The sequence below is a fragment of the Castor canadensis genome, chromosome 6 (assembly GCF_047511655.1).
Source record: "Castor canadensis chromosome 6, mCasCan1.hap1v2, whole genome shotgun sequence".
Lineage (NCBI taxonomy): Eukaryota > Metazoa > Chordata > Mammalia > Rodentia > Castoridae > Castor > Castor canadensis.
The window spans coordinates 144,657,439-144,682,206 of record NC_133391.1 but is presented as its reverse complement, the minus strand read 5'-3'; the positions used below and the strand labels follow the sequence as shown (position 1 = coordinate 144,682,206).

Here is a 24,768-nt window from a genome sequence, read left to right as displayed (position 1 = left end):
TACCTCTTGTTTCTCCTTCAGTGTTCTGCTTCTTATAAGAAGATTGGAGCTTGTGTAGGTCTAAACTTTTTAGAATTGGGGCACAAGAAGAACGAATAAGCTATTAATATAGCATATGAATTTTTTAGTACATGTATTTTTGCCATCTTATTTGGAAGGTAGGAGGCTTTTTGTTGCTTTCTTTCTGATTCTGAGCAGTTTTTTGTACTATCTGGGCTGCCAAGTAAATAAGGTGATGTTTTATTCACAATGTTTCTTTTTTGGTGGTAACCTTCATAGAAACAGAAAATGTAGGGCTTAGCTCATGTTCTTGCAATATTTAGTTTAGCTTTTATCTAATTCTGATTATTTGTTAACATAATCTCACAGTTTTTCATGTAAGGATGTTTTCTATAACTGTGGATAGCTACCAGCATTTAAAAAAGTTAATAGCGTTGATTTCATTTTTGTTGACTGGATTATTTAAGTATACATACAGTGCTTACTTTGGCAGAACATATACTAACATTGTAATGATACAGAGAAGATTGGCATGGCCCCTGGGCAAGGTTGATATGAAAAAAAAATATATATATATATAAATAGTAACCCTGCCTAATTCATGGATTTATTATATGTGGTTTTGACCAAGTGTGGTCAAAAAATAAAAATTTTTAAAAATCAAAAGAAATTTCAAAAACAAAAATTTTAAATTCTCACATGTGCATTCTTTAGTTCAGTTGATTTGGAGAAGCTCTCAGTCAGTCCTGTGTTATCATTCATTGTGTTTAAATTGTGTGATCTGTTGAGTGTTTTCCTGCTCTTAATTTTGTGAAAATAGACTATGTCTCCCAAAAATCAACTGGTGCTCAAAAAGCAAGATAAGTTAATATGCTTAATTTAAGTGATAATGTAGAAATTTTAAGTTTGGTGAAAGGTAGCATGCCTTTAGTGAAAGTTGGGTGGCTGTTACTGGAAAATGAATCAGGCATCCATGGCATAGTACAGAACTCTGTGCATCCTGAGCATTCATGGTTTTTCTTTAGTGGCACTCTCTTTGCAACCACATACCTGTGGCTACACATTTTACAGCATTTTTAAAATTCATTTATTCACATGTGCATACATTGTTTGGGCCATTTCTCCTCCCTGCTCCCCACCCCTGCCCTCTCCCCCCTCTTGCCTCCCTCTCTTCCAGGCAGACCCTGGCCTCCCCTTATGTCTACTTTTGTTGAAGAGAAGACATAAGCATAATAAGAAAGACAAAGTGTTTTTGCTAGTTGAATTAAAGATAGCTAGACAGAGGGATTCCTAGCATTGCTTCCATGTACAAATGTGTTACAACCCAAGTTGATTCATCTCTAGCTGATCTTTACACTGGTTCCTGATCCCCTTCTCATGTTAACCTCTGTTGGTTTAAGGTTTCTGTATTAGTTCCTCTGGAGTGGGGACATCAATCACTTTCATGTTTTGGGTTTACTACCTATCCCCATACCTCCCTTACGTGCTCTCCTCTTGTCAGGTGATCCAAGTCCAACAACACTGCTGTATTTGCCCTAGATCTAAAGTCCGCATATGAGGGAGGACATACAAGTTTTGGTCTTCTGAGCCTGGCTAACCTCAGTCACAATGATGTTCTCCAGTTCCATCCATTTACTTACGAATGATAAGATTTCATTCTTCTTCATGGCTGAGTAAAATTCCATTGTGTATAAATACCACATTTTCTTGATCCATTCATCAGTTTTGGGGCATTTTAGTTGTTTCCATAACTTGGCTATTGTGAATAGCACTGCAGTAAACATGGGTGTGCAGGTACCTCTGGAGTAACCCATGTTGCATTCCTTTGGGTATATCCTCAGGAGTGGGATTGCTGGATCATATGGCAGATCGATGTTTAGATTTTTAAGATGCCTCCAAATTTTTTTCCAGAGTGGTTGTACTAGCTTACATTCCTACAGCAGTGTACGAGGGTTCCTTTTTCTCCACATCTTCGCCATTTTTTATACTTTGTAACCCAAAATAAGCTAATAAAAGATATTGGAGTCAAATTTACAGAACAAGCAAGAGTTATTTATATAACCATGTACATGGTTACTCCTTTTATAGACTTTTTTAATTTATAAAATTCCTAGTACTTTCAACTTAGATACGTTTTTATCATATGTTTGCCTTTTAAAACTTTACTTCAGTTGCCTAGGGATAAAAAAATCTAATATCACATTAATCTTGATGTGAGTTTTATGTAATTTTTACACGGAATGTTCATGTATTCTATATTGCCATATGAGACATGGGTAAGATGATTACAGTCTTCAAAAATGTGGAAGAACAGCTTGATAAAGTCTGAGTTTGTTATGTTTTTTACTATATTTGTACATTTTTTACAGTTTTTAATAACCTGTTTTTTAAAAATTTTTATTGTTTTATTATTCATATGTGCATACAATGCTTGGGTCATTTCTCCCCCCTGCCCCCACCCCCTCCCTTACCACCCACTCCATCCCCTCCCTCTCCCCCCGAACCCCTCGATACCCGGCAGAAACTATTGTGCCCTTATCTCTAATTTTGTTGAAGAGAGACTATAAGCAATAATAGGAAGGAACAAAGGTTTTTGCTAATTGAGATAAGGATAGCTATACAGGGAGTTGACTCACATTACTTTCCTGTGCATGTGTGTTACCTTCTAGGTTAATTGTTTTTGATCTAACCTTTTCTCTAGTTCCTGGTCCCCTTTTCCTATTGGCCTCAGTTGCTTTTAAGGTATCTGCTTTAGTTTGTCTGCGTTGAGGGCAACAAATGCTAGCTAATTTTTTAGGTGTCTTACCTATCCTCACCCCTCCCTTGTGTGCTCTCGCTTTTATCATGTGCCCAAAGTCCAGTCCCCTTGTTGTGTTTGCCCTTGATCTGATGTCCACATATGAGGGAGAACATACGATTTTTGGTCTTTTGGGCCAGGCTAACCTCACTCAGAATGATGTTCTCCAATTCCATCCATTTACCAGCGGATGATAACATTTTGTTCTTCTTCATGGCTGCATAAAATTCCATTGTGTATAGATACCACATTTTCTTAATCCATTCGTCAGTGGTGGGGCATGTTGGCTGTTTCCATAACTTGGCTATTGTGAATAGTGCTGCAATAAACATGGGTGTGCAGGTGCCTCTGGAGTAACCTGTGTCACAGTCTTTTGGGTATATCCCCAAGAGTGGTATTGCTGGATCAAATGGTAGATCAATGTCTAGCTTTTTAAGTAGCCTCCAAATTTTTTTCCAGAGTGGTTGTACTAGTTTACATTCCCACCAACAGTGTAAGAGGGTTCCTTTTTCCCCGCATCCTCGCCAACACCTGTTGGTGGTGGTGTTGCTGATGATGGCTATTCTAACAGGGGTGAGGTAGAATCTTAGCATGGTTTTAATTTGCATTTCCTTTATTGCTAGAGATGGTGAGCATTTTTCATGTGTTTTCTGGCCATTTGAATTTCTTCTTTTGAGAAAGTTCTGTTTAGTTCACCTGCCCATTTCTTTATTGTAATAACCTGTTTTTGCCAGGGAAAAGTACTGAATCATTGCTATGTAGGGATGAGTTGAGGATTAGCATTTTTCTTTATCTTGAGATCCATTTGAAAAACATTGTTAATTATTATCATTAGTTCATCTTTTAAGTGTCACATCTTTTTGATTTTAGTATATCTATTTATTCATTTATGTGTTTATTTAAAAAAAAATGAATGTGGGAGTCTCCGAAGAGTTGAATGGCACACTTGTTTATATCATTAACAGGGGATTTGATGGAGGATAATTTGAATTTCTTCTGGGGCAGACAAGGTAGTATCAGTACAATCAGTCTAATCCATGCATGAATAAAGGAATCTGTATGTATAACTAATATACCACTATTCACTCTTTTGTATGTGCTGACCATGTTGACCATTCATTGAATAGTAGTATGTGAAGAAGAATATTCTTGCTGTGAAAATTCATGAATTTAGTTGCAGGGGTGGAAGTAAAAAGTGTTTGCAAATTGGAGACTTTGTAATTCTTGAAACTTAAAACTAAAATAAAAATGTTGCTTTGTTTTGAGTTTTTGACTTCTCCCCAAAAGAATTGGATATTTTAAAATATTTTTCTTTTTAAAATTATCTTTCCCATGTCTTTCCTAAGTTTCTGTGACAAAATTTATTTGCATATGACTTCTGAGTCCCTTTTCTGTTATGTCTTATAAGCATGTTGAATATTCAACGTGCATGTAAGTGGTCACCTCATCTTTTTAGTTTCATATTAATAAAGATGATGAAATTGGAGTGGCGCATCCCCATTTCTTACGGGAGTGTGAATAGTGAGTTGTCCTTTTCCATTGCTGTTTTCTAAATCTTGTGTGTTCATGCAACTTGGAAAAACTATTTCTGTCTCATAAACTATCCTTCCTTGTGATAGTACTTTTAAAATTTGTCTTGATGAAAATATTACATTTCATTGTAATAGTCATAAAATCAAATAGGCTATAAAATAGGAATATCTCATAAATTATTAATTATATTAATTACAGCCTTCTCCTGATGCATGTTTCCTTAATGAGCTGGGTTCTATTCATTAGGCTAGAACAGAAGTTATTTTTGGGAGGCTGTATCAACCCATAAACAAGCACATCTCATGCAGACCCACTTAACAGCGCTTCATGTGGTCACATGATTGCAGCAATATCAATCAAACATTGTGTTTTTGTGGAGGAAATAAGGCTCACAGATTACAGTCTTTCCAACAAAAATTTACAAATATAAATTTGTCTCTACCTACAGTATCCGAAGATGTAGGCCTGCTTCTTGTTTATACCATGTAATTTGTAGTGATTAGTACTCTTAATTTTACCCTGGCAGTTTTACTTATGTGTCCCAAATAGACTTCACATTGTTAATCTTTTTTTCATAACCTATTACACGATTTATTGGTTTTTAGAGAATAATGTATCTTTTACAAATACACAACTTTTTAGGTTTCTTAATTCCTTACTGTTCTTGCTGAAAAACCATTTTGTTTGTCAACCAGCAAATATTTATTGACAGCCTACTATATTTGGCCTCAGTTAGACCCTGTAGGTAAATAAAATGGTTTTGCTCTTAAGGAATTTATAATGCATTGGGGAAACAGACATCCAAAACACTCATGAATAATTTAGTGAGTAATTATAAGAGTGTAGTGCTATGAAGGAGCAACATATGAGAAAGATCTAAAGTGGTCTATATAATAAGTAGAAGCTTCTGAGGAAATGATGTCTAAGCTGAGAGAGAAAAATGAATGGTTATTGGTAGGCAGAGAGAGGGGATCCCATCTTAGATATAGGAAACAGCACATTGAAAGGCCTTTTCAAAGAACTGAGAGAAATCCAAAATTACTAAAGCAGAGAGCAAGATATAGAGAGCAGCATGAGGTGAATTTGCTGATGTAGTCAGTGGCCTCATAAACCATTTTGAACACATTTAGGTTTTATTCCAAGGGTAACCACAAGAGGTTAAAAGATTTTAAGATGGGGCATGGCAAGACAAATATAAATGGCGGGGGATGGGGAGGGTAAAGCACTGGCATGTTTGTGGAGAATACATTTGATGGTCAAAGAGGAGGTCATTTGTCTGTGATTCTTTTTTATGCCTATAGAGTTTTCACAGCTCCATCCATATGCTTCTGATGCATGAGATGAGAATCACTGAGCTAAGTCTAACTCTTACTTAGTTTTACTAATAGAAAAATTGATGCCAAGGGAAGTGACTTATCCTAGGTCACATAGCTGATCTGCAAATGGACTTGAGAAAATGTTTCAGAGCTCTTTTACATCATTTGCTTTAGATTTAGGAAATGAACATTATCGGTTACAATATATTTTCTAGACACTGTGGGTTGGGTATTGGATGACAAACTCTATGTAACATATTGTATGGGAGATAATGCTGAATGAAAAAATGGTTTCTACAGTAAATTTCTGAGTGTCACCCACTGATTCCTGATGGTCCCTGAGAGCCTTTCAGCAGGTCAAAATTATTTTTATAGTAATGCTAAATCATAATTTGCCTATTTTTCATTGTGTTGACATTTGTACTGATAATGCCAGAGCATGGTGGATAAAACAAAACTCCTGGCATCTTGGCTTGTATCAAGGCAGTGGCACCAATCTATGCTGGTGGCTTTATTTTCCTCACTGTCACATACACATAGGCGGGAAAAACAGCAAAAAAAACCTAAGCAAACAAATTAAAAAAAGCATACCAATTTCACTTAACATCTTTGAAAAAATAGTAAAAATTGTTATTTTTATTAAATTTCAACCCTTGTATATATATATATATTTACTATTCTACCTGATGAAATTTTAGGGCAGATAAAGCACTCTGCAGCATACCAAAGTAGGATGGTTGTCTATAGGAAAAGCATTTGTATAATTGTTTCCTTTTTTTTTTTCATGAAACATCATTTTTCCTTGAAAGAATTATCCATGAATTATGGTGTGAAGATGGATTTTTGACAAGTATTTTCTTTTTAAAAAATTAAGTCAGTTTTAAGGAAAACAATTTGTAGCTCTTGTGTCTAATCATAAAATTTGCCTTTCAACCAAATTTTGAATTTTTGAAGTTTATATATGTGCCTTTAAGCTAGACAGCTCCCAATACTTAAGAGCTTTTTTCAAATCAGTGATCAGATTAACACTTTTTTCTTTTTTTTTGGAGATACTGAAATTTGAACTTAGGGCCTCTTGCATTCTAGGCAGGTGCTCTACCACTTGAGCCATTCCTCCAGCACTTTTTGTAAATTGTTGTAATAAAATGTATCAGCAATTGGAAGATTTTCATAATGTATTCACCAGTATTTTTCAGATGACCAAAACATTATGTTGCAAAATCATGCACAGCTGAAATATGTAATTCAAAGTGCAAGATAGGCCTATAGATTTCAGTGTGAGAATATGAAAGTTGTATTGACAGTACTCCTTATTGTACTTTTGTTTTTTAAATCATATTGTGCTGGGGGTACGTTGTGATATTTACAAAAGTGCACTGACTTCTAAGATACTGCTACTTATAGTATTAAAGAAGAAAACCTGCAACTATGTGAAAGGGCTATTAAAATACTCCTATTTTTATCCACTACATGTCTGTGAGGAACGTCCTTCATGAGTTTTAACCAAAACAACATATTATATCACACTGAAGTAGGAAGTAGATATGAGAACACAGCAGACCTTTATTAGCCAACCTTTAAAAATGTAGAAAAGTGCTATTTTTCTTACTACTTTGTGTGTATGGAGGAATATTGCTATATCTTTTTGCATACTTTTTTTGGTAAAAATGTGTCATTTAACGTGTAATGAATTTATTACTATTGTTAATTAGTAAACACATTTTAAAATTTTTGTTGTAATATTTATTATAGTAAACATTTTACCTTATGTATTATGCATTTTGCTAAGTTGCTATCCATTACTAGTCTTTTAAAGATTTCTTTGTCAGTCATGACACTTAATTTTACTGTACTGATGGCATACAATTAAAGGTTCTATATTCATTAGATTACTTCAGTAAAAAATAAAAGACTTATATAACCTGAAAAGAAACCAGAGTGGAGATTTTTTCAATTATTCATATTAGGCTTCTCCAATTAGTATAATCTAGTGAGGTTAGTATATATACATTGATAGAACAGTTGCTATATATATTTTCAAAGCTCTGTATTTTTTCCATGTCACCCATAAAATTTATAAGAAATACAGTATCTGCAGGGAATAGTTGTAGGACTCCCCCATTCCTTAAAATTCACAGAGAGTCAATTCCCTTATATAAAATTGCATTATATAAAATGATGGTATATTTACAGATAATGTATGCATATCCTTCCTTGTATTTGAAATCATCTTTAGATTACTTATAATACCTAATGCAGTGTAAATACTATATAAATAGTTATTATAAACCACCACACTCAGTTTTTTTTTCCCCTGAATATTTTCTATTTGTGATTGGTTTATTCAGTTAAACTCAGCAAACGTTTATTTTACATCAGTTGTGGGTCATGATCTGCATTTGGCACTGGGCTCTGAGCTGAATGCATGGAGATGAATACAATATAGTCTTTATACTTTAGGATGTTTTCCAGTCTCCCAGGATCATTGAGTATCCATTGACACTGTAGTTTAATAGCAAAGGAGTGGGGATAACTCATTCTGGATTGTTTCTTCAGAGTAACCTGAAGCCCCAGTTGAGAGACACAAATCCCATAACGTAAAAGAGGTGTTTTTCTATAGGTACTTTTCAGCTTTTGGAGGTTAGCTGAGACTTACCTGGGAAAGAGAAAGTTCTCTCCATTTAGGATGGTGCTTAAGTGTCCAGTAAGTCATAGTACCCAACTGTGAATCCTTTCTCATGTCAAAATTACCCCAGCTCTTGCTTTTATAAAACTCCAACAAAGTAAACTTGAGATAAGGAAAAAAAAATAGCCGGCTCTTTATTTGTGCTATGGGGCCAGGAGCTTTAAATACTTGTACTTAATTGACACAGCACTAGCTCAAAAAAGAAAGTGATTTGCTAGTGTGCCATCTATTCAGGGCTGGAGTTAGGGATTGGAACTCATGTCTGACTCTGCCACACCACGTTTCCCCCTAGCTTTAGTAATGTTAGGCCCACAACCATCTATATCCTTTGAGGACATCTTCGCTCAGAATGGGTGATCTTGTAGTAAAGCTAATCCTGCTTCAAAATCGCATTGTGTGTGAACCTTTTTGGGTCATGACCAGCATTTTCTTACGAAACAGAATAGAGTAGGACTTGCCAGAGTGTGTAATTGGTGGTACTGTTTGCTGAAACTTTTTATGTGTATGTGCAAGGTCTTCATAAAATGTATTTCTAACTACACTTTTTTACTTTTTTTTCTTAATTTGAGTGTCGGGCATGATCACAAATCCAGCATTCTTTCTCCAGGGTTTGTAAGCATTCCATTTTTCTTTCAGTTATAAGATAGTGTAATGTAGTAGTTCTGAGGATGAGCTCTGGAGCCAGATTCTTTAGAATCCAGCTTCTGCCATTTACTAGCTGTGTGGCCTTTGGCATGTTATTTGTCTCTCCATGACTCCATTTTGTCTTCTGTAAATATGGTTGCATAAGCACTAATTGTGCTTAGAATAGTATTACATAGCAGCACTCTATCAAAGTTAACTGCTGTTGTTATTGTTTTTATTGTTAGTATTAGTGAAAGACTTGAATTCTCCTAGAGGGATTGTGGATATATTGCCTTAAGAGCCTCCTACAGAAAAATATATTTTATTGATTAATTTATTTGTTGCAATCTTTACATTGTCTATAAGAATACTAGCTTTGACATTAGCTTAATGTAATACTTTCATTTTATTTCATATACTCAGATTGTTCCTATTTTGCGAAGTTCACCAATATAGCATCTAAGTCATGTATCTGTTTAGGGACTGTGGAAAATTGTGCACCTGACTGTACCACGAATTGACTAGTGAAGAACTGGCTGGCTCTACAGCCAGATTAGGCCAGTATTACTGGCTCATAGAACATATGTGCATGTCTTGGTTCACTGTATTGTGATCTATGTACATACCTAAGTCTGCCTGACCTGGTCTCAGAGAGGTTTGGAGGAAGAAGTCACTGAATGATCAAGAGAGACTTCCCAATGAAAATAATTTTTGAGTTTGGGGTTGAAAGATGAACAGAACTCTTCTTGGAAAGTGGCTTAAGGAAAATAAATGCCAGTGCCCATTAGATTCATACCAAGTTCTTAAGCCAGAAGCCTTAGGATAGTATAACAAGACAAAATTAAGTGAAAGCAACAAACAGAAGAAACCTAGGGTGTTACCTTTTAGGGCACCAGCTACACATTTTTATAAGAACTTACTGGAAGCCAGGCATGTAGGTGAGTCACCTTGTAATCCTACTTTGGAGGTGGAGGCCAGCTTGCCTAAAAACTTCACGGAACCCCTCATCTCAGCCAGTTAAAACTGGGCACTGCAATGAATGCCTGTCATCTCAGCTATGGGGGAAGCATAAATAGGATTGCAGTCCAGGTGGGCCTGGACATAAAAGTAGACCTTATTCCAAAAAAGAGGGGCTGGCAGTATAGTGGAGCCTAGCAAGTTGAAAGTCCTGAGTTCAAACCCCAGTACCAAAAAAAAAACCTTGGAAAAAAAAAGAGGTTAAATATATGATTTAAATATGTGCTGGAGCGGGCAGAGTGTGGCCACATGGGGCTTTGACCAAGAGGCAGCTGTCAGGATCCATATGTTCCTCAAGACCGCCATCTTCACGGATACTAAGGAGTTGAGCATTGTATTTGAGATGAAGCATATTGTTGAGGGTGTTCTCAAGTGACCACAGCATGAGCTGCAGCTGTACAAGGAGGACCAGTTTCTAGATGATGGAAAAACACTGGGCAAGTGTGGCTTTACCAGCCAAACAGCACCACCACAGGTCCCAGCCACATTGGGCCTGGCCTTCTGGGCCAACCATGCCTTTGAGGCCCTGAGCGTTGAGCCTATCTCCAGTCCACCAGAGCTTACAGATGTGATGAGGCCTCAGAATTCTGGAGGCAGCACCAATGAGCAAGCTGTGCAGTGAGGAGGGCCCACCCTCAGATGCTCATTCTCCCCAATAAAAGAGATTTGGGTGTCAACAATAACAACAAACACAAACAGACACACATATATATTGTATATATTTGTATGTGATCTATATATACGCATATATAATCAAACATTTGATGTATATACATACATATATACATTGCATTTCTTTACCTGTCTTATGTAAGCAGCAATCTTTTGCAGTGAATAATTATGTTTTGAAATGGTTATTGATGCACTCTGTTAATAGACTCATACCTTGAGAGGCCTTAGCTCCCATTAGCAGGCACTGCCTAATGGTAGTTTCTATAACTACAGGCAATAAATGCATTGGAAAATTCAAAGGATTTGACTGCAAAAGTCCAGTGTGGTTCACAGAATAATTAGTATAATGTAGTGATATACTCGATAGTTTTCATGGAAGCCTTAAGCATTTGCATTAATAATTATTAGTGGTAGACAATAACAAACATTAAATTATGATGTTATCCCTACTTCCAATGCTCAGTGTTCTGGTAATGTAAACATAGGTTGACAGAGTTCTCAAGGTTATGAATTTACAAGTCAATACTATTTTTTAGTGTTCTTTGTATTTTATTACTTGAAGTGTTTAAAATATGATATGTTTATATATGTTTTATAATTATAAAAGTATATCAGCATTGCAGAAATCTTAAGATAATTCAGTGAGGCAAGCTCTCATCCATGATTCCTGTGCTCTTGAGAGCTAATGTTTCCAGGGGAGGGAATACCTTAGAGTGTGTGGTTTTTTTTTTAAGTGGAAGTGGGTTTTGTGCACTCAGGGCTTTGTGCTTGCAAAGCAGGTGCTCTACCACTTGAGCCATACTTCCAGTTCATTTTTGTTCTGGTTATTTTGGTCTTGCAAACAGTTTGCCCAGATTGGCCTCAAATTGCTATCCTCCTTATCCTAGCCTCTTAAGTAGCTAGAATTACAGGCAATGAACCACCAGTGCCTGGCTTCTTAGAATGTTTTCATATGTACTTGAAACTGCTCTAATTATAGTTTACATAAAATTTTACTTTTTTAAGTCTTTTTACTTCTTAAAGTCTTTTTAAATTTTAGTTTTGAATTAGTATACGTTAATAATATGAGATTTCATTTTGATAATTCCACACATATGTACAGTGTACCTTGTGTAAAATTGCCTTTAGGAATATCAAATGAATTTCACTTTCAAACTTGGGTCCCATCTCCAAGTTATCTCATTTGTATGCAAATAATCCAACATCTACAGAACTCCCAAATTCAAAATACTTCTGATCCCAGGAATTTTGGATGAGGGATATTCAATCTGTATTCATTTTAAGTATCATGATTTACCAAGGCATTTTGTTATTTTTTCTATTATGAATAATATTGTGCTGAATCCTTTTATATAAAAAAATGCAACCGGTTCCATATTTTAGATTTTCTTCCTGTATTTACTGTCACTTATATTTAGATACAGAAAAATACTTGAGAACAAACAATCTCACTCTCCAAAGGAGGATCTTTTGTATAAAATTCTTCTTTGACTCAATTACACAATTTGATCAGTTCTGTGATTGCTACTACCATATAGTTCTTATCTTATATGGCTGGTCAGGGGACTGGATGAACTAGCAATTTCTTTAACTTACCTGTTTTGGACATGAAATGTTTGTTCCACCTAGTTTGCTGATTTTGGAAAACATAAAAAATTATTTGGTTCTTCAAGCACTTACAGTTGAAATCTGTAATTTCAGTATTTGAATTATTATAAGCATATATAATATTACCTTCATTTATAATCAGTACTTTATGTTAGAGGTCCTTGATCTTAAACAAGCTTGCCAATATTTGAAATAGCAAATATTTTATTCATGTGTGCATTTTGTTTTCACTAGAGCCCTCTTTTGGTAGTATTAGTGTTTGAACTTTTTTTTTTAAAAGAACTTTTATGTTATAATTTCAATTAGGTGCTATCTTTTTAAAATTAATCTATCAGTATTCCTTTTGATGTTCTTGGATTGTTAGAAATTACAGCAAAAATTAATGGAGTATAGGAAAGGGTAGGCTGGTTACTCTTAGAGAGCCGCTATCTGGGTGATGATAATGAGAATCAGTGTAAATTCCTTTATGTGAAATTCAGCCATTCCTGCCATAACAGTATAAGGGGGGCCTCCCTCATATTCAGTTGTGCAAAATGTGTGGTGTTATTCAATACAGGGTCATACTGTAAAATTGATCAAATGACTGGGGTGAGCCTATTGTGGAGGCTAAGAGCCAGTTGATTTATATTCAAATTAGTGTTTAAAAACATATTATTGAGATTAACTGAGTTTAATATTTTAATTTTCTTTTTGAAATGGAATTATGTGTTAGAAATAAAATCATTGAGATTACACAACCTGAGTAACTTTCAAAACAAAAAAGATCAGTTGAATTGAATTGGCACTTTGTAGTGGTGCTTATGATATGGAATGAAATACGTGATCAGCCAGCATGAAAAATGTTAGCTGCTCTTTCAGAACAGCAAAACTAGTGCTTAACATTTATGAAGTTCATTAAAAAAAAAAGAGCTTAACAAAATCACTGATGCTAATGACCACCCACGTTGCTATTGTGATTAATGCTTATGGGCCCTGAAGAGCATTGGAAAGTCACAAACCCTGAATAGATTGACCATGAGTTTACCAAATATGGGGTATTTATTTTCCCTAGATAGTTTATGGAGACCAGGACATTTGTAAAACATTGTTTTTGCACAAGAGTAATAGCCAATGTTACTGAGTACTTACTAAGTGCCAGGTGCATTCTTGTAAGAACTTTGTGTTAATTCATTGAATTCTCTCATAAGAAAAGCTGGGCAAGTTCAGGGTCTTTTTTTTTTTTTTTTCTTTCTCCTCTTCCTTACCTGCTTTTTGTGTAGGAATCTGAAGTCATTACTTTGTTCTGGTATGCACTATAATTGCAGAGGATGGGAGGTGCTACAGTCTGTGCTAAGATGAAATTTTAATGTTGTAGTTGAAACAGTGGTGAGTCTTTACAACTATAGATGTAAATGCTAGGCATCTTCTAATAGGAACATTTTCTTCTGGTTGGCATAATTATAAACATCTCATTAAATACCTCACTAAATATGTATTGTGAAATTTATGTGAAGTGAATGTATTATAGCACTAATATTACTATATTTTCCATAAGAACTAGCACAACCACTGTATTTTGCTTTAAATATGCCAAATATTTAATGCTATTCAAGTTCCATTAGTAGTGACATTCCACAAGAATTTAATTTGGTTTTGGATGCAGTAAAAAGCCCTTCTGAATGTCACCTTCAAAAAAAGTATCGGCCATTTGTTTAGGAATACTTCGTATGATGTTATTTGTCTAAACTTTCTGATACAGTGTGCTGATTACTTTTTAAAGATGCTGAATTACACATGTAGTGTATAATTTTTTGTTTTGAATTCACCATATTTCACTTTGACTTATTTTTTTTTCTCCTGATTTGTTCTTGATTTATAAATACCCCCTTCTTGGTGAGAGTTTATTTCTCTGTTCTGCATTATCTATTGGTTGTCTATATTATTCATATAGGAGACTTTAATTCTTCTGTAGAGAATAGCAGGTGGTCCAACAGTGATGTCATTCTTATACTGGAAGGTCTAGTTTTGTTGTATCTATTCCCACCCCCCACTCTATCCCTTAGTTAGAATATTAAAAATTATTTTCTACTTATGTCTTCATAATTGTATGTATTCTTATCGTACATCTTCCTCAATAAGCAAGCTGTATTGAGCTTTCCTCTTAGTTTGACTTGGTATTACTTTGGTTATTTTTTTTTTTTTTAATCACTTCTCATTTACTCCTCCCCCTTCTCTTTTCTTTCCTCTCTCCTCCACCTCTTTTCTACTTTTTTACTTCTTCCTCCTCTCCTGTTTTTTCTTTATTCATCCACTTCCTCTGTTATCTCCCTCAACACCAAATGTTAATCCAGGGCCACTTCTGTGTAAAGTTGTATAGAAATATTGATTTACTTGTTTGTTGATTATCAGAAATGTATTAATGGACAGAATTGTAAAGACATTTTGAAAGCCTTGAGAAATGATAAACTGACTCTGGTTACCTCTTAATAATCTTAAACTCATTTGTATTTCATACATTTAAAAATGTCACCTGTAAGCTGAGGTATAGCTCAGTAAAGCACTTGCCTAATATGTGCAAGGCCCAGGGTTCAATCCCCAGCATGAAAAAAACCCAGTCATCTGCTTTAGTTACTTGTTTTGCTTTGATTGATGAGCTACATTTCATTGTATTTATTGCTTATGCTCATAACTTTAGAAGATATTTTATAGGTTTAAAAATGCTCTCTTTTTAAATAGAACAAAATTTTCATACTTGGATTAGCCAATTTAAGCAAAACTAGTGATAATTATGAGGAGAATTTAAAGCCAAGAAAAGCTAATAATAACAGTATTTCCATTTAGTTTGAATTATGAGTTTAATTCAAGAGGGATAAGTACCAATACTACATTTATTTTTTTATGTAAATATTAAATATTATAGTGTTTTGGGGGACTAGGTCTTCAGAATCAGTATAGATTATGTACTGCCTTCTAGTGAATCATTTTGATTCTATTGTATCAAAGCCATCTCCATGACCTCTTGTACTATATGTCTTCTCTTTAGATTCAGCGTTTTTATTGAGAGGTAGGTCATCTAGTTGTAGGGGTAAAAGGAAATTTCTCCTCTGCCCTCTGAAGGTTCAGTGGAATAAACTGAGGTTCAGTGGAATAATAGACCAATTAAATAGGAAAAAAGGAACATGAATTTAACAAGCAAAAAGGGAAAATCATTGGAGTGTGATTATTCCCTGGCTCAATGTGATTTGAGACTTTCATATCTGTTTTTTTGTAGGGCTGGGGAATAATAGAAAATGTAGACAATTTTTAAAGGAATAGTGCATAATTTTTAGGGGAAGTCAGTGGCAGAAGAACATATAAGGCCTGGAACAAAGTCTGTTGGGCTGCTGAACAGCCCACTGTCTATGCTTGCGAGGGGGAGAATCAAGAGAAGGCTAAAGGGACCTTGATTCTGACGTAGGTTCTAAGGTCTCTCAGAATGTTGGAGCATCAGTGTTTAGGTTCTTTTTTTTTTTTTTTCTGGGAACCAACACACTTGAGCTCTTTCTGTTAAAGAAGCATATTTATAAGCTATAAGGTATTCCTTTCCAGGACTCCCATCTTAAAGTAAAACATGAGAATCTGCCTGTAGTAATTAAAATATGAACTATCATCCATCTATATCAGATTGAAACCTTTCCTTTTTATTTTTGAACTGTTTCAAATCTTTAAAATTTATGTGTCTTGCTGACTGAACATAATTTGTGTTTCTTAAGTATTATTGGTTCCTATAGCAATTTATTCAAATTTGGCAGCTATGTACCTCAAATTACAATTTAACTTGAAAGATGTGCTTCAGTAATTCATTATAAAAAAGTGACTCAATGAATAGTCCTTTTTTTCCTTCCAGTACTTGGTTTGAACCCAGGGTATCACACTTGCTAGATAAGTGCTCTACTACTTGAACCACACCCCAGCTTTTTAAATTTTCTTTTGAGTTTTTATGAGATAGGGTTTCATTGAAAAGCACAGTCTGGTCTGGAAACTCTCTCTTTAGTTTAAGCTGATGTTCACCATGTGATGCAGCTGCCTTGATCTCTGGAGTACTGGAATTATAGGTATATACTACAATGCCTTGCTGAGAGAGAGTAGGCTTATTTTTTAGAAGCCTTTTTTGGGGGTAGGGAGAGATCTACTCTGGATATCCCACCAGATTCTTATTTATTTTTATTACACAGACAAAGCTTACAGAGCCAATCTTGAGACAAAAAAATACAAATGAAAGCAGTTAGCTTTTCTAGTAAAGCATTGACTTTACCTAAACTAGTCATGTGGTAAATCTGTGATTGGCAGGCTCCTGTCATAGGTGGCATATTGCCACTACTACTGTATCAGCTGTGTCCTTGTTCTTGTAATTCCATGAGACAAATGGTCTATTACACACACTGACAGGGAAGATCTAAGAAGGATGGTTATGATTGGTTATTACAGACTCTTTTGGAAATGCAAATTAGTACAACCGTGATGGAAGGCAGTATGGAGATTCCTCAAAAAGCTAAAGACAGGCTGTCCATTTCTCATATTATTGGTATTACAGGAGAAAAAACATAAGAAAATAGAGGTTATAGTATCATCCCTTTAAGTATTATCTAATACTTTCCTCCTTTAACATTATCTCTTTAAATGATTCTTTAAATGCCCCATAGGCAGGGATGTTTTGTACTTTTTGATGTCCCCTATAGCTTCTTCCAAACTTGCAGAAAAGTCAAATGAATATGGAAAACTAAGAGGTGAGATTATTATGGTCAAACTGTCATATGTTAAAATTCTTACAGAAATATAGTCTTCTTGCCAGGCCTGGTAACACACATCTGTAATCCCAGTACTAGGGAGGATCACAATCTACAGCCAGGAATACATAGTGAATTCAAGGTCAGCCTGGACTACATAGCAAGTCTCAACACAAACAAACAAACAAACAAACAACAACAACAACAGAAAAGTCTTCCTTTAGTCCAAATGGTTAAAAAAATTCGTGAAAAAATGCTCACCATTCCTGGCCATAAAGGAAATGCAAATCTAAGCCACACTAAGATTCTACCTCATTCCTGTTAGAATGGCTATCATCAGGAACACTACCAACAACAACAAATGTTGGCGAGGATGCATGGATTAAGGTGGGAATGTAAACTAGTATAACCACTATGGAAAACAATATGGAGGCTTTTTAAAAAACTAAAAATAGATCTGCCATATGATCCAGCAATACCACTCCTAGGGATATACCTGAAGGAATGTGAGTAAGGCTACTACAAAGGCACCTGCACAGCCATATGTACTGCAGCACTATTTATAATAGCCAAGCTATGGAAACAGCCAAGATGCCCCACAACCTATGAGTGCATCAAGAAAATGTGTATTTATACACAATGAAATTTTATTCAGCCACAAAGAAAAGTGAAATTTTGTCATTTTCAGGTAAATTGATGTAACTGGAGAACATCATCTTAAGTGAAGTTAGTCAGGCTCAGAAAACTTAAAATTGCATGTTCTCCCTCATATACAACATGTGGCAACAACAGATGAAGATTAGCCACCATGATGGGAAAAGGAATGATAATTCTCTAGAATCAAGAATTCATTTTTGATAAATTATCTTTTAATCTCTGTAGTGATTCTCATACTTAGCAAATGAATTTATTCTTAATAATCAGTGGTTAGGATTTGCTTAATGTTTAGTTTTTACAATGCTTTCATAAAATGAGCATTAACCCTATGGAACACCTGTTTGTAATATTTAAAATTGGTTTGGTTTCAAAGTATTCTTTTGATAAAGTCAGTAACATATATATATATACATATATAGTATATTTCTTAGAAAAAATATAAAATATTCTTATGCACCCCAATTTTTTATTTCACATGAAAAAGAATTCATCCAATATTTTTCCTTCTGTATCTGGCTTATTTCATTGAGTATAATATTCTTTAGGTTTATCTATATTGCTGAAAATGGCAAAGCTAATGTACAATGAGAACTATAAGCAATAGTATTGCATACTGAAAGTTTGCTTACAGTCTAGATTTTAAGTACTTTTACCACACATAAAAAGTAGTTGTGTACAGTGATGCATATTTACTTGACTATAGTTAGCATTATACGTGTATATGAAAAAGATCATGTGGTATACCTTAAATATGTGCAATAAAATAAGAATATCCTGATGAGCCTAAAAAAAAAAAAAGAATTCGTTTTTTGGCAGTTGTTTTGTTGGCATGGTGCTAAGGTTTGTTTCCTTCCCAACAAGGACAGAATCTGCAGTAGGAGGGTCTATTCAAAGGGCCAAATCATTATAAGGGTTATTTTTTATAAACTAGGTCTCATTGCATTAGCAAAACTTAATCCTCTGGTGGGTAGAATCCCTCTTATTATAGTTGATATTATGCCATACTGCTTTTTAGTAATAAACTAGAAAGGTTCTCTGTTGGTTTAATATACAGATAACATCTAAAGTTTTAAGTACATTTGCATTTGCTGATTACATATATAAAATTGTTGCATGTGTTCATGTGGGAAAAGAAGAAATAATTTGTGGGTTAATGGAATTAAGGATGGAGAAAACAGTGATAATGATAATAAACATTTGAAAAGCCATGGCAAATGCTCCAGGTACCCCTTGTGTTAGGCACCCAATTTGTGCTCATAGTTCAAGGGTCTATATATTTCATCAAATTCATATTCAGTTTTTTTTGTAGTTAAGTTGAAGATTTTCTTCACTCTTTAAAATGACATTATGGAAACCTCAGAAAACTTGAGTTTGAAATGTGCAAGTTGGAGCTTTAATTTCTTTATCCATCAAGTGTAGGCAAGTTTGATTGTTTTGAGGAAGCTTAGTTCTTTAGACTGAAGGTAGAAAAAAAATTCCATTTCACTTCTTAAGATGAAATTGTAAGAGTATGAGGAAACTGATAAAATTAATGATAAAAATGAGGCTGTCTCATAAGACATGTAGCTTTCACTGGTAACTCTACCGTTTTTATTGCAGTATTTCTGAGTTAAGGTTTTAGAAAAGATATTCTATCGATGTTGATATTTTCTAGTTGTTTTATTTCAGAGGCAACTTACGTGCAGCCTTTGTTTTTATGCACAAACATTTGCAGTAACTCTTGTAAATTGAGACTTAATTACAAAACAAATTTTTTTTAGACTTTTAGAAATAGCATTACCCTAAAAGAAACCATTTTATGTAATAGCAAAAGTGATGATCCTATACATCTTGCCTTTTCTTCATGTCCCAATAGTGGCAAAATGTGACATTATAAGGTAGTAATAAGAAAGATTTGTTAATATAGCTGTGGTTTTGTTAAACTTGAAATATCTGTAACAGACTTACAATTCAGGAAAAATTTATTGCATTGTTTGTCAGCACATTCAGAGCTATTTCTTTGGATACATAAAACTCTAACTGAAAGTTGCAAAGCAGTTTTACAACCTTAAAAAGGCAGATCTTTTAAGAATCTGTTCTTGGTATATACTATTTCTTTTTGCTGCCTTCATATAAGACTGCTTTTGTGTCATTAGTAACTGAGCTGATGAAATAGCTTAGCTGGTAGGCATATTTTGCTGCAAAAGTCATTCCCTTTTGATCTTAACAAGATGAGTTGTAGTCATTTATTGTTAGAGTCTGTTTCTTGATGAAAGAAGAACCTTGAGTAGATTTATTTTATTACACATTGAGTTGATGTGTGAAATTACTTATGTTGTCTGTATTTACAACTGTTAATTCCCAGGAAAACAGGTGTCTTTATATTACGTAGCCCACTGGAATTTAAGCTTTTTTTTTTTAAATGAATCCATAAAGATGTCAAAATTTTCATTTATTTAGTGTTATTTCTATCGTTTGAAAAATTGTTAGAAGCCTACATGGGTTAGATAACCCTTTCAGGGGTAATTTTCTAGAAAATAATAAAACAGTTTACAAATAGAAGACTTAAATATGCTCAGCATATTGCCTGGGAATAAGTAATTATTTTCTTTATAGGATTTCACATAATATATAAGAATGTTAGTGTTACTAGCTTTTAATTGAAATATAATTCACATTCTATGAAATATACCCTTTTAATATATACAATTCACTGGTTTTTACATGCTCATAGAATTATTTTTTTTCTTTTATTATTCATATGTGCATACAAGGCTTGGGTCATTTCTCCCCCCTGCCCCCACCCCCTCCCTTACCACACACTCCGCCCCCTCCCTCTCCACCACCTTCAATACCCAGCAGAAACTATTTTGCCCTTATTTCTAATTTTGTTGTAGAGAGAGTATAAGCAATAATAGGAAGGAACAAGGGATTTTGCTGGTTGAGATAAGGATAGCTATACAGGGAGTTGACTCACATTGATTTCCTGTGCGTGGGTGTTACCTTCTAGGTTAATTGTTTTTGATCTAACCTTTTCTCTAGTTCCTGGTCCCCTTTTCCTATTGGCCTCAGTTGCTTTTAAGGTATCTGCTTTAGTTTCTTTGCGTTAAGGGCAACAAATGCTAGCTAGTTTTTTAGGTGTCTTACCTATCCTCACCCCTTCCTTGTGTGCTCTCGCTTTTATCATGTGCTCATAGTCCAATCCCCTTGTTGTGTTTGCCCTTGATCTAATGTCCACATATGAGGGAGAACATACGATTTTTGGTCTTTTGGGCCAGGCTAACCTCACTCAGAATGATGTTCTCCAATTCCATCCATTTACCAGCAAATGATAACATTTCGTTCTTCTTCATGGTTGTATAAAATTCCATTGTGTATAGATACCACATTTTCTTAATCCATTCGTCAGTGGTGGGGCATCTTGGCTGTTTCCATAACTTGGCTATTGTGAATAGTGCTGCAATAAACATGGGTGTGCAGGTGCCTCTGGAGTAACCTGTGTCACAGTCTTTTGGGTATATCCCCAAGAGTGGTTTTACTGGATCAAATGGTAGATCAATGTCTAGCTTTTTAAGTAGCCTCCAAATTGTTTTCCAGAGTGGTTGTGCTAGTTTACATTCCCACCAACAGTGTATGAGGGTTCCTTTTTCCCCGCATCCTTGCCAACACCTGTTGTTGATGGTGTTGCTGATGAATGCTCATAGAATTGTAAAACCATTTAATTTTTAGAACATTTCTATCACCTCAAAAACAAAGCCTGTAGTCATTAGTAGTCACTCCTCATTTTCTCTAGCCCATGGCAACCACTAATGTAATTTTTTGTTACTTTTTGTATGTTAAAAAGGTACATTGAAAGTGAAATAAGTAATAGTTTGGTACCATTGATTCTTCATGTTAATGAAATTATGTAATTAAATGCTATGTGCATTAAATAGTTGTAGTGATGTGTTACTAGGATTTTATTTTCCTCCTGTTGGAAACAGTAGTTAGCACTGTGTGTCCTGATTAGGCATACTGGTATATGATTAATTATGTAGTGTTTTTACTATGATTTTGTTGAGTTTACTCTTTTTGGTTTGAAAATTTGAGATAAATGTGTCTTTTACTTTTTCTTCCAAGTTGGGATAAATACAGTGAACTTGATTGTATTTTTCTTTGCTTAGAATATATTTCCTTCATGAAACAAATATTTAGATGGTAGTAATAATAGAAATTGTGTTTATAATACTTTAAAATAACTGCAGGTTTTCTCAATCTTAGAAACACGCCTTTTCTGCACATAAGCAATTGGCATTCTTTACAGATCACACATAGTGTTCACTAGAACAAACTCTTAAGTTCCTGATTAGCTGTTCCACTTTGTACACCTGATCGTTTGAATGACCAGTGGATTACTAATCACAAGTATGTACTTATCACACAAGATGAGTCTAGTTTTGCCTGTTTGAATCCAAGGGTTGAGAGTGATAGGTAAAAGGAGTATTTTTTGATTGTAGGGAAGGTTCTTTTAGTGCACAGATCCTTATTATAGTCCACCTGGAATTTAGTTCAGCTGAGGACTGTCAGAATCATCTCAAGACTTTTATTGTATTAAAGTCCAACATGTATGGAATGAAGAGGATGTTGTGAGTTGATTATATAAGAATTCCGGGAGAAAGACATGTGTAAGAAACATCACTGTAAGGCTTCTCTGACTCCATTCAGAATGCCTCCAAAAATTAATAATAGTAATTGTTACTCTATTTCTATAATGGCTTATTTTTTTTTTTTAAAACTGCCTCTGTAGTAATAAGCAATGGTACATACTATCAACAGCTAAGGTACTTGAAGAACCCATAGATATTGAACAGATATTCCATTCCAGAATTCATGCCTCAGGTTTCTTTCTTCTTTGGATTTAAAAATCAAAATATTAGTTTGTCATTGCTGAATATTGACAATAGATGCTTGGAGCCCAGATCGACTGGACAGGTGGAAAATGAGTGGTGAGTATCATCACACAAATGAGCAGCACACTGCAATTTTTATTGTGGTACACAAAAATATTACCTAAATCCGTGGTCTCAGGACCATTCTTATATATAGACACACACACTAGATTTTATAATATTTCTCAGGAAGAATGAGTTTCCCTTTAAAAAATTTTGTTCTGCCTACAAAATTTTAAGAATAAATCTTGTATAAATCTTGATTCTCTTATGTAAAATAAGAAAATGAAAATCCGTGCTGTTTAAAAATTGCAAAATATGTTATGATAAGCAATAGCAATATAATGAAATTTTGAATTTTTTGTTTTATGTTAAATTGTTTTTCAAGGTTAGCTACTCTTTGTGAAGCTCCCAAAAGATGCCTTTTCACTGTTTTTTGTGCAGGCAGTTTTTTCTGTACCTATAGAAGACTACTTCTCTCACTGCTCCCAGTTACCATGCCTGGCTTGTGTAATTGGGTAGTCATCAAGGGGGAAAAAAAAAGAGAGAGAGAGATGGATTTTTTTTTTAACCTTTGAAAGTGATATCCTTTTCAGCCTTGGCAGATTTCAGTGTTCTATCTTTGTCTCTGAAATCTACATCGGAAATGCTCAGAGTTCCCATGCTGGAGTTAGGAGAGGTTGTGGTGAGGAGGATCCTGTAGCACTTTTCAGAAATTAGAGGGTCATCCAGCAAAACTAGGCCACATTGTCCAAGGATCAAGTGCACCCAGTAATATCACTGGGATTTGAAGATCTGCATGCTTTTAAGCTTATCTGTAATTTAGTCTGGTTTCTATTTATCTGTTCAGCACAATTTTTGTAGTTGCTGAAAAATGCTTTACTAATATCACTTGTACATATAAACATGTATTTCCTTTTCATCTAATTTTCTTTTCCAGTAGGTTGCCAAGTTGTATGTATTCACAGTAGGAACTCCTCATTGAGTCCCACCTATCCACTCACTTAGCTTCTTCTTGTGGTATAAGAGTGTATGTATTAAGTGATTCAGTAAATGCTTAGAGAATTCTATCTTTGTGGTAGGTGTTCAGGAGTGATTTCATGACCTGATCCTTTTCCTAAATTATATTAATCCAGTTTTTTTTTTGCGTGTATTCAAAGGATCTAACTTCAAGTTAAAAATTTTTTACTGAATTTTTCACTAGTTATACAATGGCTTCTCCTATTAACTTGCTCAGGTTTTGTTGCACAAGCAGAATATAATGCAGTATAAACACTGAAATCACTAAGGAATAACACCACAATAAATTAACTTATCTATGGCAAATCTTTTAACCTGCGTCCTGATTATGGAGTTTTTTAAGCATATACTTCTGCCTTCAGTATACTGAATATTACTTATTACTGCATCAGAACCATCATTATGAATATCCTATACTGAACTGTACTACTCAAGGTAAATGTCTGTGTAAGGGCCATTTAATTACTGATCTGAGAAGTGTATAGGAGACATTATAAAGAAAATGGTCTTGATTATTCTCTCCCTGTGGATGTGCCCCCTTCATTATGACTCTGGGAGGAGGAGTCTATATCCTTACCTCTTGAATTTGTCTGGCCTTGTAACTTAGTTCATTGCATAGAAGTGGCAGAAAGGATGATTTGTCAATTATGAGGCAAAATCCTAACAGTCCTTGTACATATCTACTCATGGACCCTTGTCTAATCAAGATGAGAATTAGCTTCAGCTAGCCTGCTGAACATGTCTCCAAATGTCTTTCACTTCATTTAAGAGTTAACCAACCACACTATATGTATATAAGGCCATTCTGGATAAGGCTGCCTTAGCCAACCTTTCAGACTATTGTAAAAATGGTGAGAAAGCACAGCCATGGTGGAATTATCAGCTGACCTTAAGAGAAATACATGTTTATTGTTTTAAGCAACTGGATTTGGAGTATTTTGTTGTACATCAGTGTCTGAATTATACACAATGAGTGTTTCTTTGAGGATAAAAGTTTTAGATTTTAGCTCACTTTTTGATTCCTTGCTGCTTTCTCAGAAAAATGTCCTGAATGATGTTTTTAGCAAAATTAGTGAATGATAGACAAAATTAACTTATTTTCATTGTTGTTGAACCCCCATGTGTTTGTTGAATTGAACTGTTCTCTTGAAAATAATCTTGTTCACTGGTGGTTTGGTGCTCTTTG

The 24,768-nt window shown here is 34.7% G+C and overlaps 1 protein-coding gene and 1 non-coding gene across 4 annotated transcripts in view; both read left to right on the top strand.

Moving 5' to 3' along the window:
- Wdr70 (WD repeat domain 70) overlaps window positions 1-24,768 on the top strand; it is a 312,490-nt gene that overhangs the window by 139,554 nt on the left and 148,168 nt on the right. The window lies entirely within an intron of this gene.
- On the top strand, window positions 478-579 carry LOC141424425 (U6 spliceosomal RNA). The gene has a single exon (XR_012449359.1). It is a non-coding gene; the product is annotated as a U6 spliceosomal RNA (small nuclear RNA).